The 14,817-nt window shown below is 32.1% G+C and overlaps 1 protein-coding gene across 1 annotated transcript in view; it reads left to right on the top strand.

The window, feature by feature from the left end:
• Positions 1-1,958: 1,958 nt before the first annotated feature.
• LOC129941415 (serine-rich adhesin for platelets) overlaps positions 1,959-14,817 on the top strand; it is a 184,068-nt gene continuing 171,209 nt past the window's right edge. The window contains exon 1 of the mRNA XM_056050037.1: positions 1,959-2,352. The gene's annotated coding sequence lies outside the window, so the exon portion shown is untranslated. The remainder of the gene's footprint in view (positions 2,353-14,817) is intronic.

The following is a 14,817-nucleotide window of genomic DNA, read 5'->3' as shown; positions in this document are numbered from 1 at the left end:
GGTGACAGTCCGTTGAGAACCAAGGCCTAGTGACTTACAACTCTCAACCATTCCTGTGTGCGAGTAATGTTGTCAGGAATGGAGGGGACCTACAGTTTATATGCCGACTCCGAACGGCTAATTTTGAGAAAGCACTTTTTCATGACAATAGTTACTCTTGGAGAATTTGTCAATTCCTCGCAAGAGGCAGTACCCGTGAAAAGACTTTAGATGGCATAGGCAGGGATCGAACCCAAGACCTCTAGCATGACAGTCCAACGCACTAACCATCATGCCACGGGTATGAATGCATTTCCAAAATATTGCTTCTTTTACAAGCCTATAACACAACAAGGTTTAATGCTCGGTTTTTGTGCAGCAATATTTATCTCTGCAAATTTTGATTTATTATTTTATTATCTGGCTTAATTTCAATTTTGTTTTCTAGATTTTTTTCAGGCCAATTTGTGTCGTAATATTGTTTTATAACGGCTTTTGACCTTCCTTAAAAGTTTCATTTTCATCTATTGTTTGTCTGAATTGAGTATGGACTTTCATCCAACTTTCTTTTAAAGAAATTATGAAATTATGACTTATTTTTTTCTGAACTTTTTACTCACATTTGTGAGTTATAATTTCATAATGTTTTCATGGATTTTATCTTACCCAAATGAGCCTTTGGACTTTTTAACCTAAAATGCTCCAATCAAATCAAAGTCTCCTAAACCAAATTTCGCTCATACATTTTTATAAATCTTAGAAAAATACACACACACATTTTTAACAGCACAAGAGCGATACGGTGACGTCTCAAAAATACTACTGTAAAGTGTCCCAATAAGAAGTTTTGTTTTAAATAGTCCACTTGTTGCTATTATTCAAAATTCAACGATAAAAACTTTAACAACTAATTAAAATTTGCACCACAAATGAAAACAAAATTGAAGCTACATTTCAATGTTCGGAATTTTACAAGAAAACATTCCTGAGCGTGTTATTTCTTAAAGCGGTTAATGCAAGTGACCATCGAGATCTAATTATTTAATACATATAAACAGTCTACTTTAAAGCCATAGATAGAAAAAATTCTATGACAGTGCTCCACTATCAATTCAAGGCCTACAGTTGTATTCATAAAAATAGCAGTGCTCTCCAAATAAAACAAAAATGCCTTCAATTTCAACGTTATAATATATTTTATTAAACTTCTAACAACAAACTAAAATATTTTATGTCTTTGCCACATTCCTTTTCGTCAAAAATGGTACCTTGTGTGGACTTCGGGTCGGTAGCTTCGCTTATAAATGACGTCTTCGTATTGTGACAGCGCTAACAGACAGTCGAAGTCCATTTCTTATTTTCTTAGAGCCTATGGAAGGGTTCTGTTTTGCTAACTGAACAATTTTTCTGTCAGTTCTTTCAGTAGTCATCCTTTTTGGGCCTCACGTTTTCGGTTTATTTTGCAATTTTAAGGCGTTACTGACCATTTTTGCTGAGCGCAGCCTAGGATGCCTGGAATATTTTGGTAGGTATTTCCCTCCAACCGCAGTTTTTGAATAAGTTTTCGAATTGTTTCGGTGCAGTGTCTTGACCGTTCCATTCTTTATTTTTGAGCCAATATTTTTAAATTTTTTATATACTAGTATGTTAAACATACTTAAAACTTTAAATAGTATAAAATATTTACTTACCGAAAATTAAAAAAAAAAAAATTAATTTTTAACCTTCTTAATTATGAAATCAAAAGAACTGCTAGTTTTATGAACACTCTATATCCAGAGAGTTAAAAGTCTCTAATATAAAAACGAAAGACCGTTAGATGCAAGCAACATGTTCATTTTTTTGGTACGAATTTCCGTTCTTAAAATAATTTACAATCTAATAAAATGTGATCAGCACTGCTATTTTTATGAACACAACTGTACATATAGGATGAACCCCGTGAAGTCATCGAAGACATACAGCCGCTATTGCTCGAATTGGTCAGGTCATGGAAAATTTCATTAATTGATTATTGGGGTTTTTGATTGATGTGATTTTGGTTTTTTTAAATTTTGTTTTGGTAATTTGCTTTTAGGGGCCTAAGTTTTGTGTTTTGGGGGTTTTACTTTTGATTATTTTAATTTTAAAGATTTTATTTGTTTCTGATTTTGTTTTAAGATTTCGTTCTACAAAATGTTTTTTGTTTTTATATTTTAATATTATTAATTTAAACATATAATATTACAATTCCTTTTTCTTAAATCAGGTGCAAATGTGTTAAATATGGTATGAAGATGCCTACCGAAACATGTAATGTGATGGCGGAAGTTCCTGCTATACTTATTCAACATTCATCAAAACTTGAAGTTATATTTGAATAAAATGTATCAGGTAAGTGAAGTTCTTATTTTTTCATAATTATTTATTTCATAGTTTTTTCTACTTTGACTTAATAAATATACACCCTTTTTACATAATTCGCAAAATGAGCTAATATGATAGTTGCAAATATTTTCCAAACTTCCGCTATTACCAATTTCTACGAATGTCGGGAACACGCCATGCACCACCGACATTTTGTTCAACGTAAACGTTATTACTGAAATAACACTCCTTTCGAATTTCATATACTCGTAATTTCTTTAATCGATGATTCGTTCTAATTTTGAGATTTTAAACATGTTAGTTAAAAGTTTTGTTTTATCGAATGTTTCTTCATGACGAAATAATCAAAAAGTCGAAAAAATTTTTTTGTGTATCAGGCTAACGGCTTATTGCACCTTTTAAGATTTAAATTATGTGGCGCAACAATACTTTGAGAACTAGCTCCTAGTGAATTATAGCTCTCAACCATTTCTGTGTGCGAGTAATGTTCTCAGAAATGGAAGGGAGCTACAGTTGTAAGCTGAATCCGAAAAGCTAATTAAGGAAAGCACTTCTTCATGAAAAGAATTACTCATATATGAGTGGTCATTCTTCACTAGAGGCAGTACCCGGGAAAAAAGCTTTAAATGGTTAAAACTGTCAAAACTGGCATTTAAATATTTTACTCAAAAGTAGAACTTAAAGAACGCACTTTTTAAATACGCCTACATGTTCAAATATGTGAATTTGCAAAGTTATTTGTTTGCATTAGTGATTCAAATGTTGTTACTCCTTGTAAAGTATGAATGACTGATTCAAATGGTATATGCGTTTTATAAGGATTTTCTGCTTTCGATTCTTTGAAATAGATTTTAATTACCACAAAAGAGGCAAAATTATTGTAAATCGAAAACAAAAGAAACTGGCAGCGTCAAAAAGAAAGTCTCAGGAATCGACAATATAGTTCATTCGGTGAATTTCATAGTAAAGTCCTACAATGAATGCGAACGGTCAGTGGATCGAGTTGGCTCACCTAAAGTAAAATTCTTAGAATTCTGTAATTGACACTATACTAAATTTTTCTCCGTGTATACTTCTAAACGAAATCCAATTCCACCCAAAGCTCGAAATTATATCCTTTCCACCAGTTGTCGGTTATGTCACGTTGTACATATGTAGTCAGTTAGTCCGTTATTTTAGGGTTACACAGTTCGAAGTTCGATGGAAACCCAATTCATTCTGGAATTTCATTTTTGATACGTTTCATCATCAGATGAATCCTTAAACTCAATTAGGTTTCGTCCTGTCTCGAAAGATTTAATTTGAGCATCCTTCGGTTTTACTTTCATTCTTTACTTAATATCTACATATATCTATAGAGAAAGGGACTTTAATTTCTCATCACCATCAGACAGAAGAAGAAGAAAAAACAAATCCAAAGAGGTTATCCTTCTTGTTTTATTTGTTCTCAAATTTTATTTTTAGTTCTGTTTTTTCCCGGAAATTCAGATAATTTGAGGAAATATTTGGTCACACACCAGAATTCATCAGGATGTGTAATTTTAATTTACCGGATAAGTATCTTAAAACAGAAAGAGGGAAAGACCGAAAGATTCATGTGTGATGCAGATGATGATGAGGATGATGTGGATGATGATGGTATCCTGCTAACTTGAAAAGTTTCACTTCAGAGAAGAGAATGTGATGATATAGGGAGGTGAGACATCCTTACTTAAATCCACACTCTTATGAATATTTTATGTTTCTTGGTAAGCCAAGGATTATGCTGAGATATTGCAGAAATTATTAATTTTATTCCAAGGAAACTCTTGGTAGGTACTACTTTTTTACACATATAAAATTTAGAAATATGCGTTTATGTTAAATAAAATTCCTTGAAATTCGATGATATGGAAAAATACCAAAATTATAATTTATTGTTTTACTGAGAAAATTATGAGAAGAATTATTGTAATTTCAGTAAAATTATTGCATAATGCATAGGTTTGCTTCTAACAGATCCTGGAAAATATAAGGCTCTAAAAATCGTTGCTTGATTCTTAATGGTTCTATTTTATACTTTTTGGAGACATTTTCCACATTCTTAAAAAAGACATTTAAGAAAAATATAAGAACCTTATTGGGGGTTCGTAATAGTGGTACAGGTCGAAGTTAAAATGGTTAATTCGCATTCTCGTGAATCAGAACCGCTAAAGACCTCATCACCGCTTCATTTTAATTTGTAATATTCAATTTTGTTCACGTTCAAGAAGACAAATTTTCTTAAATTGGGCCTAATTTTCATATGTACATATATTTGCCCTTACATTGATCAGTGTTTAAGGAGTCTTTCTGCCCGGCGCATACTATTTTTGCTCTTGGTTTATATTGAAGTATTTTCTAAAATTAGAAGTAGAACGAATTAAAATTTGAGTTTAATTTTATTGTTAGGGAAGGTTGATAGACCAGTAATTCATGACGTTATCAGAATACTTAAAGAGAACATTGTGATACGCTGAAGCATTGAACTTCTCTAAAAGTGAGTGAGATTGAGCCGATGATATTATGGGTATTCTTGCTCTAGCCGCTAAGAGGCTTTAATGAAGCCCAATTGGTCTTGGGTTCAATCCCAGACTGTGCATTCCAATTTTTTTTCTCTGGTACTGCCTCTTGCGAGGAATTGACCACTCATCTATGAGTTATTCTTGTCATGAAAAGTGCTTTCTCAAATAAGCCGTTCGGATTCGGCTTAAAACTGTAGGTACCCTGCATTCCTGGCAACAGTACTCGCACGCAGGAATGGTTGAGAGTTATCTAGGCCCTAGTTGTCAACGGACTGTTGAGGCGCCACCTAATTTTGTATTTATAATAGGCTGCTTCCTGAAATATTTAATAAGTATTCTAATTGGTTGATGAAGTGACTACGTAAGAATTGGTTTTTAGTTCAGAAAAGGGCAATGCACTGGCATAAAAAGTGGTCTGTGTCTTCGTTTTCTTCTAGCATAATAGTTTAATTTTGTAGAAAAACTTAATCACCATTTAAACTATATCGAAAAAGATTCTTAATTCTTAATCCTCGGAAACACTTCTGATGGAATGACTTACAATTGGATAAAAGAGAATTTCATCAATATAATTAAACCAAACATTTATAAACTTAGTAGAAACTTCTTCCGCAGCATTCCTCTGTTGGCAAAGCTGGCATATTCTCTCCGGACAGATCTCATTTGTTTTCGGGTTTTTTGAAAGCTATAAGCATATTTTGTCAGCATAGACATTGGTAGTGTCTTCCTGCTGTAGTCTTCCAACGTTGAATATTCTCCTCGTGGTAGATGTTTGCCTTATAACTTCCGCGGATATTCGAATGCGCTAACCAACTAGATTATAGTCGAATTCGATGAGGGCTGATCTGTGCGTGTGAATGCTAAAGGAGTTTTTTCCGTCGGTAGCAACATGATCAATTTGGTTGCAGGTTAGATCATAGGGGGACCGTTAAGTGGCGGGAGATTCTAGTACTCATCAGCACCATGTTCTTTTCGGTAAGGAAGTCGATAAGCCTGAATACGTTTCTAGACGTGATGTCTTGCAAGTTATTTCTTCCGATTTACCTACTAAGGATGACTTCTTTACCAATATTAGCATTTAAGTCTCTCAAGAGAACTTTTACGTCATTCTTGGGGCATTGCTTACTCGTTTTGGCTAGGAGCTCATAAAATTCTTATTTGGCAGTGTCACCCTTCTCTTATAAACAAATATATAAACGAAATTAATGAATCAATTTATTCAAAAATGCACCTCAGGGATTTACTTCAAACTTTCGGCAATTCAAAAAATATCTTCACTTCCATTCGGTAAAACTTACAACTCCATCTAGGGGTTTGTATAACCAAGTGGTATAATTTATCTTATCTCATAACCTAGGTTGGTAAAACTGCAACATAAGATTTTGATTTCTTCTTTGACATCCACGCTTAAAAATTGAGATTGATTTGTTGAAGTAGCATAAGTCTTCAGCTAAGGCGCACTTCAACTCAGCAAAAGACATGCATGCTTCAGAGCTATCAAGATTCCGTCTATAAAAAAGCCACCCACTTTCAGCTACCAAGTATGTAGAAATATATACGATGATAACATTTTTTAGGACTTATTTGTATCCTGTAGAGTCCAAGTAGAGCATCCAACAGAAACACTCCTTCCATGTTCCGATTGTTTGTTATCACTGGTTTTGGACACGTCCTTTCCTTTTCTTTGGTCTACTTCTGACGTATGGTTTTACCAAATTAACAATTCTGTTGTAGTACCGGGTTACCAATGTAATATCCACATTATCAACTTTAGTAATCTTCTCAACTGTAGTTTCTCTTTCTTTTGTTATTAACTTTTTTTACGGCACCTTTTATCCAGATATACGATTGGCGAACCTAACTGCTATATTACTGTCTTTTAAGTTAACTTAAAAGTATGCACTGAGGTGTACCAACTATGAAAAAAGGGCTTATATGTATGCCCTTTAGGAATGGTTCTTGCTAATTGCACAACAACGTTAGTCCATATTATGATTTTGGGTAAATTGTTGTCTGATTACATGGGTTTTTGAGCTTCAATGTAATTATAAAAATTGTAGCTGAATCTTATTACGAAAAAGTTTTTTTTATTATACTGTCTCATTGATGGCCTATATTTTGTAGGTATAGTTTTCTTATCAACTGTAATATATACTTCCTTAGCGACTTTGAGGGACTTTTTTTTTTCAAAATTATCGAATTTTTACGTAAAAGATCACACCACGTTCACCTCTAGGCACTTGCGTGAAGTTTGAGTTAAAATGTCATGAATAGGCACATCCAAGCGCCAGTGGTCTATTGAACTTCTATGCTTTCATACAGAAATTATTTCCAAAACGTTTTTGATAGTCGTATGTGTTTTTCTTTGTTTTTAAAAAATTTAAAAATGTACTTCAATCTCTACCCTTCTTTTTCCCTCTGGTATACTCAAATTTTAATGAAACTTTAAAATGTATAATGAAAACCTAAGATATCTAATAAAAAATGTTTCAACTTTTGTCTTGGATCAAATATGGTACAATTGAAAAAAACACATTTCTGAATGCCGGGCGTGCTATAGATGATCCATTTGGTTCTGTCACCTTTGCAACAATATTTCATCATTAAATTGAAAAAAAAAAAATACTTCTACATATTTCGTTAAATATTTTAAAAGCACGAGTTTTAAATTTTCTATTTGTTGTATTCATTTGAGCTTCAGAAACTTGTTGACAAAACATTTGATTTTTGAAAAATATTCTTCAAAAATTGTAAGTAAGTAATTTAAGTAAGTAAGTAATTAATTTATTAACAGTTTTTAAAATAAATACGTAAGCATTTGTTTTTTAATTTAAAAGCTTTGGCTTTGCCGTCAGCTCGACTAGCAACTTAAATTTGTATAACATTGGTAAACTTTGTTTTAAATTTCAGTTTTAATTATATATTGATTTGTACATACATACGAGTATATACATCTACTAGTTTAATCATATTCACTCAAAATCAATTTTCTAAATCTGCAAATTTCCTTCAGATAGTTGACAAGATTTTTCCAATCTGGTCCATTCAATATTAGAATTGTCTCTTGTAGAGTGAGAGAGAATTTTTGAAAATATGAGAATCTCTTGTATCTGAAAATTGGACATACGCTTATAAAATGGAAGCAGTCTTCTTTGCATTTATGATTGCAGAGTGTACAGAACTGGTTGAAACTCCCATTGTATGGTCTAACGTTGAGACATAAGACTTCGCATCTAGCTTTGAAAATCAAAGAAATATCTTTGTAGCTTAAAGATTCATTAAAATAGTTATTGTTATTTAGATTAAATTGTAACTGGCTATATAATATTCGATTTTCTGATTCAATAGCTGTTTTTATAAATTGATTCCGAACCGAGTCTTCATTAAGCTGGATAATTTTATACATTTTTTCCTTAACATCAAGAATGTTACTTGTATTAATTTGCATATCTTCACCAAATGAAGAGGCAATTCGTTGCCATTCGTCATACCACCAGTCTTTGTTCCTTATTTCGTAAAGCAGCATTATTTTGCTTAGTCGCTCATCTGGGAAACCTAAGACTTTAATAATATAATCCGCTTGTAGTTTTAATGTGCTTGTAAATAATTTTGGTAAGCCAGTTTTCAAGTAGATCGCATAGTTCGGCGTGTTGATTGGTAGGTTGAAAACTTTTTTGATGAAACTCCTCTGAAATTTCTCAATTTCCTCATACTCTTCCATTCCCCAAACTTGAGCTGCATAACATAAAGTGGACTTTACAACTGAATTAAAAATTTGGTATTTGGTAGACAAATATACAAGGTTGTTTGAGAAGATCTTTCTCCATGTTAAGTTTATTAGACTTTGTGATGTTTTGGCTTTAATGTCAAGGTGCTTACTAAAATTCAGCCGTGGGTTGAGGTTCACTCCAAGATATCTATATTCGTTTGTCACCTCCAAACTTCTTCCTTTGTACTTCCAATTACTTCCAACTTCAGTCCGATTGGATCGCGAAAAGATCATTATTTTCAGCATAAAGTAAAGCATTTATCCGGATTCCGGCCATTCTAATTCCTCTAGGTAAGTCGTTAACTATGTCATTAATGAATAGTGAAAATAAAAGTGCACTAAGCAGACATCCTTGTTTGACACCAGAATCAGTACTAAACCATTCAGAAAAATGCGCTCCATCCCAGACTTTAGCTTCTGTGTTTGTATACATATTTTTGATGACATGTACAAATCTGGTTGAAACACCGATCTGCGAAAGTTTGTATATTAAAGCATTGCGATTTGCCAAATCAAAAATTGTAATGCCATGTTTAATTAATAAAAAATTCTAATTTATTAGTTTTTTTTTGGTTTTCGAAAATCATAAAAGCGATATTTTTAAACTAATTTGTTATACACACCAATTTTAAATTTAAGTTTAAAAATATTTTAAGTAAGCAGTTAAAACATCGGTTAAGTAGTTCTTGAGAAAAATTAAAAACAAAATAAGTGTTCTGTGGGGGTAGGAAGAAGTTAAGAAAAAAAATTAATAAAATCATTGTTTCATTGTTGTTTTTAGTCTGAAACAAATTATAAAACTTCTTAACGCCAATTTGCTTAAAACCTTGACATCCAAGTTTGAACTCAATCGAGGCAATGTTTTGGGCTGCAGGGGCGATAACAGACAAACTGTTTTTTCGTCTTTTTGTTTGATTATAATCTGGAGTTTGAATTTTTTAACGAATGCAATACTTGCCATATAGTTTCTATATGTCTTAAATAAAAAATAATAGTCACATTTCTTTACATATCGTCTCGTCTACATTTAAGTTTTTAAGAGACTACGTTCATTTGTTGGACATTTTATTTTCAAACCAAATTTTGTTAGTCAAACTTTTAAGTTTTTAATGTTTATTTTTTACTTTCAATGGAAAATTAAATACGACTTAAAGAAATAAAGTATAGTAATAACCTAAATGCTATTACCATCAAAAACTTTGATAGTACTCACTTTTTCGATAATATTATATGAAAACTTTTTGTTTGAAGCAGAAAAAAGTCCTCATTTCAAATTCTCTTTCTGTATGTATTTTTAAAAAAAACTTTTTCATTTTAAACGTTCAGAAATTAGTCGAACAAAAATGTAATTCCATTACATTTCCCACCAAAGTTCAACTCATATAATGGCTCTGGCTGACTGTGGTCGTCTATATGATATGGTCACAGGGGCTATACAATGTTATTCCTTCCGGTTCCTTCATTTCATACTTTGCTTTCTTTTTTTTCACTTTTGCAAGAGTGTTATGTCAACGTAGTTGTCGTCACTCGTATATTCCCTCATCGTCATCGTCGTCGTTGTCGTTGTGTCTTACTTTAAACTTTTTAACAGGCATCACACAACTCTCCAGAAAGTTTGTCATTCTAATAAAAGTGAAAAAGGACATTCAAGGCAGCAAAAAAAAATGTAGGAAGAAGCAAGAATTCCTTTCACAGGACAGAAAACACAGAGAAAACACAAAGTTTTTGCTAGGAATTTAGCGCAATTTGCTGGAAGGTTATGTATATGTGCAGAGGATATCTGTCCAATTGTCCTGCAAATTCAAAAGTATGAAGATATCAAATAAGATAAGTCTGCAGAGGAGGTATACTTACCTACCCGTATGTTTTTCGGTAATGACAAAGCTTGTGTATCTATCCACTCGCTTCCGCCTGAAAACAAAACGAAAAGAAGCATCAGAAGACAGAACTGAAGACATCCTTTAATGGTTAATTCTTTTGTTTTTGTTTTATTTGTAGAATTTTATTTCATGCAGCAATTGCATTTTGTAGACCCAAAAAATAACTGAAAACTAAGCAAAAGCACAAAAAAAGAGTAGGAATATCCTGCAGCAGAACTTTAAAGGCTGTATAGAAGCAGTAGTTTCTGTCACTGCAATATTATGTTGAACTGTAGGCGGAATACCATTTTCTGTGAAGCACAATCACCATCTCATGTTATACTTGAGAAAGAATTCATAACCTATTTCTAGAAGGGTGAGGGAGAGAAAAAGGGCACAAGTCGCCTTGTCAACAAGATTCTTATACATATATAGTATTTCTTAGTATATCCTTTTTGTCAAGACAAAAAAGAAAAGAAGGAACAAAACATCCTGAATGAGTTGAGGGTCGATCCAATGAGTGTCGGTTGCATGTTTAATATACTACCTATACCTATGTTTATGTACTGTCTACAGTATCCTTTGAAACGATAAAACTGGGAACATTGCCAAAGCTATTTATTTCGAAATTCTGCACTTGTCATAATCAGGTCATTATCTTCGTTTTTTCTCTTTTTTCCATTTTAAAAGAAGACATTGAATTTTTTAAAGAAATAGTATCTACATAATAGCTACGGTAGTTCATTTTTTTTTTCTTCGACTCGTCTCGAAAAAAGGAACAAAATATGCAAAAGAGCAGGATCTGGATTAACAATAAATTTGTTAGAATTTCATCATTTTCTTCTGTTTATATTTTAAGTTTGGATGAGATGATTTAAGACAACCGGGAACAGAAATAGTGGGTTTGCAAGAAATTGCATTTAAATTTGACTATTTTGAAATGCTGACCAATATTTATTTTAAATTTCGGAATAGATGAATAACTTGGTTAAATGCAATTTATTAAAGCGCAAAAGTAAATAAAACGGACAATTACGAAGGAATTTCTATTTTAAACAGTTTAAGGACAATTCTTACTTCAATACTCAACGAAAGGCAGACAAAAAATATACGCCTGCTACGTCGATTTTAAAGCAGCATTATTCAATATACAAAAAATCCTATCAAAGTTGGAAATCGGACATTCTTGAAGACGTATTTTAATTTTCTTAATTTAGATGTTCCCCAGAGTTGTATTGTAAGTCCATTACTTTGTCGTGTACAAGTGAAAGTCGTACTTTACGCTGATAACAACCACTTTAGTTTGCAGTTTCGAGTAAAAAAGCTGAGTAGTTTTACTCCTCGCAGAAATTGGTTGCTCAGTGGTATGAATATTTAAGTTGTGCAAGAACTTAAGTACCTTGGTGTTTTAATTACACATACATAATTTTAAAGACACGGTAAATTAAATATTCATAAGGCCATTCTAGCTTAGAGCATAATGTGGCTTAAGTTCTTTAATATAACCAAAACTTAGTTGTTGTGTTAAAATAGCGTGTTTTCATTTGATGGTACGCTACAGCGTTACTGACCATGCTTACACTGGGAGATGGTGTAGACCACAAAGCCCGAAGCCTTGTGGTGCACAGCTAGATGTCGTTGATTTGCGATCGGGATAAATTTAGAGACAAGTTAAATGAGGCCAGGACAGTCAACAATAGATGAGAAGATTTATCCATTTTTTTCGTCTAAAAATATTTATTTAAGCAAGCTTCAATTTGTGAGCATGCGTTAAAGTTAGTAATTTAAACTGTATCGCCGAACTGACCTACCTCGAATCTAATATCTTTGCAACATACAAGAAAATGAAAATGTAAACCATTTTACTGTCATTTTTCGTTCTATACTGAAGGATACCCGCCACCAGTTGTATTTAAATTAAAATAACCTTTTTCTAAGCCGAATTTATAACTTATAAACAGATCACTAGGATGGCCTATTTTATATATAAGAATTGCAAACACGCTTAAACTTTTCGCATCGGTTTCCAAGCTTATAGAATCCAATTAGAATATTTTGTTTTCAAACCATTTCAAAAGTAATAATCTTCATCACAGAGGTCTTGGGTTCAATCCTTGCCTGTGCCATTAAAAATATTTTTCACTGGTACAACCTCTTGTAAGGATTTGACAAATCCCGTAAGAGTAATTATTGTCATGAAAAGTGCTTTCTCATATTAGCCGTTGTTCGGGTTCGGGTTAAAATTGTAGGTCCCCTCCATCCCACACAGCAGTACTTACACACAAGAATGATTGAAAGTTGTAAGTCACTAGGCCCTAGTTGTGAACGGGCCGCTCATTAAAGCCTATAGGCTTTCTCAATAAGTGGGCTATGTACCACTGATAGAATTTTTTGAAATCGGACTAGCAGTTCCTGAGATTAGTGTGTTCAAACAAACACACAAACAAGCTCTTGAGCTTTATAATATAACATAACTTGTTAAAGAAATCCAAAATATCTGGGAATGTGATTCGAAGAATTAAAACAGTGTTATTCAAACAATTGAGAATATTGTTCCATTAACCCGTAGTCCTGAAAAAAGCTAGGTTTGTTATTCTTTGAAATACAAAAATCAAAGAATGGTTGTTGAAAAGAGAGACGGATTGAATGATGAAAACTCGACAGCCCAAGATCTGGAATTGTCAATACGTTTGTTTTGATCATCAAAATGAACCTTCATATTGGGAAACCGTTTTACTTTTCTCATGAGTTAGGGGAATCAATTTAATCCTTAAGCGATTTTTTTTTGGAAACCAAAAAATTAATGTGCGTGAGTTGAGTCCTTAATTTGAGAACATTGTTCCAATTGTTTAATTTGTTCAACCCTTCTTCTAATAAAGAAATTTCAATGTGAAAACGTACATATTTTCATATTTGTTTTTAAATTTTAATCACACAATTTAGAACTTTACCAGAATTAACATAGTCTATATATTTCCTGTTCTTATTATGTCTTTGATCACTGATTGAATGATATATATCCTTCTTTTAAACACTCTTGCATATTTCAATTCAATCCCCCAAATAGAAAACTGTCTCCTCTTAACTTCTAATTCGTCAAAAGCATTTCAATCAATTCTTTCATTAATAAATTTACAATTCAACAGCAAGAAAAAAACAAAGCAAGTAAAAAATATTAACATTTTTAAACAAAAGCCTATTGGCATACTCGAGGATATTGTTTTATTGACAATCAATATGAATTACATTCAAATAACATGCCATGGCATTCTAATGTAAATACCATTTATATCAAAAGTCTTTTTAGGTATTTCCAACAATCTATATAGAATATAGCTTAGGAAAAATAAGTCAATGAACCATTTCTATGAATTTCATCAACATCCTCGATTTCTCGTCATCATCATCATCCACATCGTTTTTCTTTGTTTTTCGTTTTTTGTATTATGAACATTGTAATCATTTGCTTTCATTCATTTAACACACAAAACAGTAATCAACAGACGAACGAAACAAATCATTTTATTCACAGAAATACGAAAAATTCTATAGGAAAGTATACCTACCTATATTTTTGTCATGAGCGGATTCATAGGAAAACAAATATTCTCGAGGAAACTAATTCCGATTCAATTAATATTGATGAGTATTTTGCTCTTTTTTTGTATACCTTTAATAAGTCAAAAACACATTTTATGGATTAGAAAAAAAGACAGGGGGTGGAAACTAGAAGTCGGTGTACATTGGTTTTGAATTCTTGGAAATTGCAATAAAAAGGGGAAAGAAAGAACGTGGTAAAAACCACCACATTGGATTAATAAAAATAGTCGATTATATGCACCTTACCTTTTTTCAGCTTTGTATAGCCAAAAAAGAAAGCTTTTTGTTTTGTTTTGTTTTGTTTTGTTTTGTTTTGTTAATTGTTTATTTGTGTTCCCTTAAAGTATAACAATCTTTATCTTAGTTATATAAACTTACTCTTATACACATTAATTAATATTTAATTTTTAGTACAATTAATTATAATTTATATTCATACTGTTGTTTACTGTGTATATGTTCTTTTTTTTCATATTAATGGTAAATAGAATTTAAAAAACAATTTTCAAATCATTGTTTTTAATTTTTCTTTTCTCACAAACTAGTTCTTAAAAATACGTAAAATACTTAAAAACTAGGTAAAGTAGAAGGTGTCTGTTATATGATCACAAACCTTCGGAGATAAAAGCAAGATCGACAGTCGTTTCCAATTATCTAGCTTGCCTTCCACATATATGAACATTATGGTTAAAGAGACTAC

The sequence above is a fragment of the Eupeodes corollae genome, chromosome 1, assembly GCF_945859685.1.
Source record: "Eupeodes corollae chromosome 1, idEupCoro1.1, whole genome shotgun sequence".
Lineage (NCBI taxonomy): Eukaryota > Metazoa > Arthropoda > Insecta > Diptera > Syrphidae > Eupeodes > Eupeodes corollae.
The sequence above is the reverse complement of the archived record's forward strand: the minus strand, read 5'-3'. Positions and strand labels throughout refer to the sequence as shown.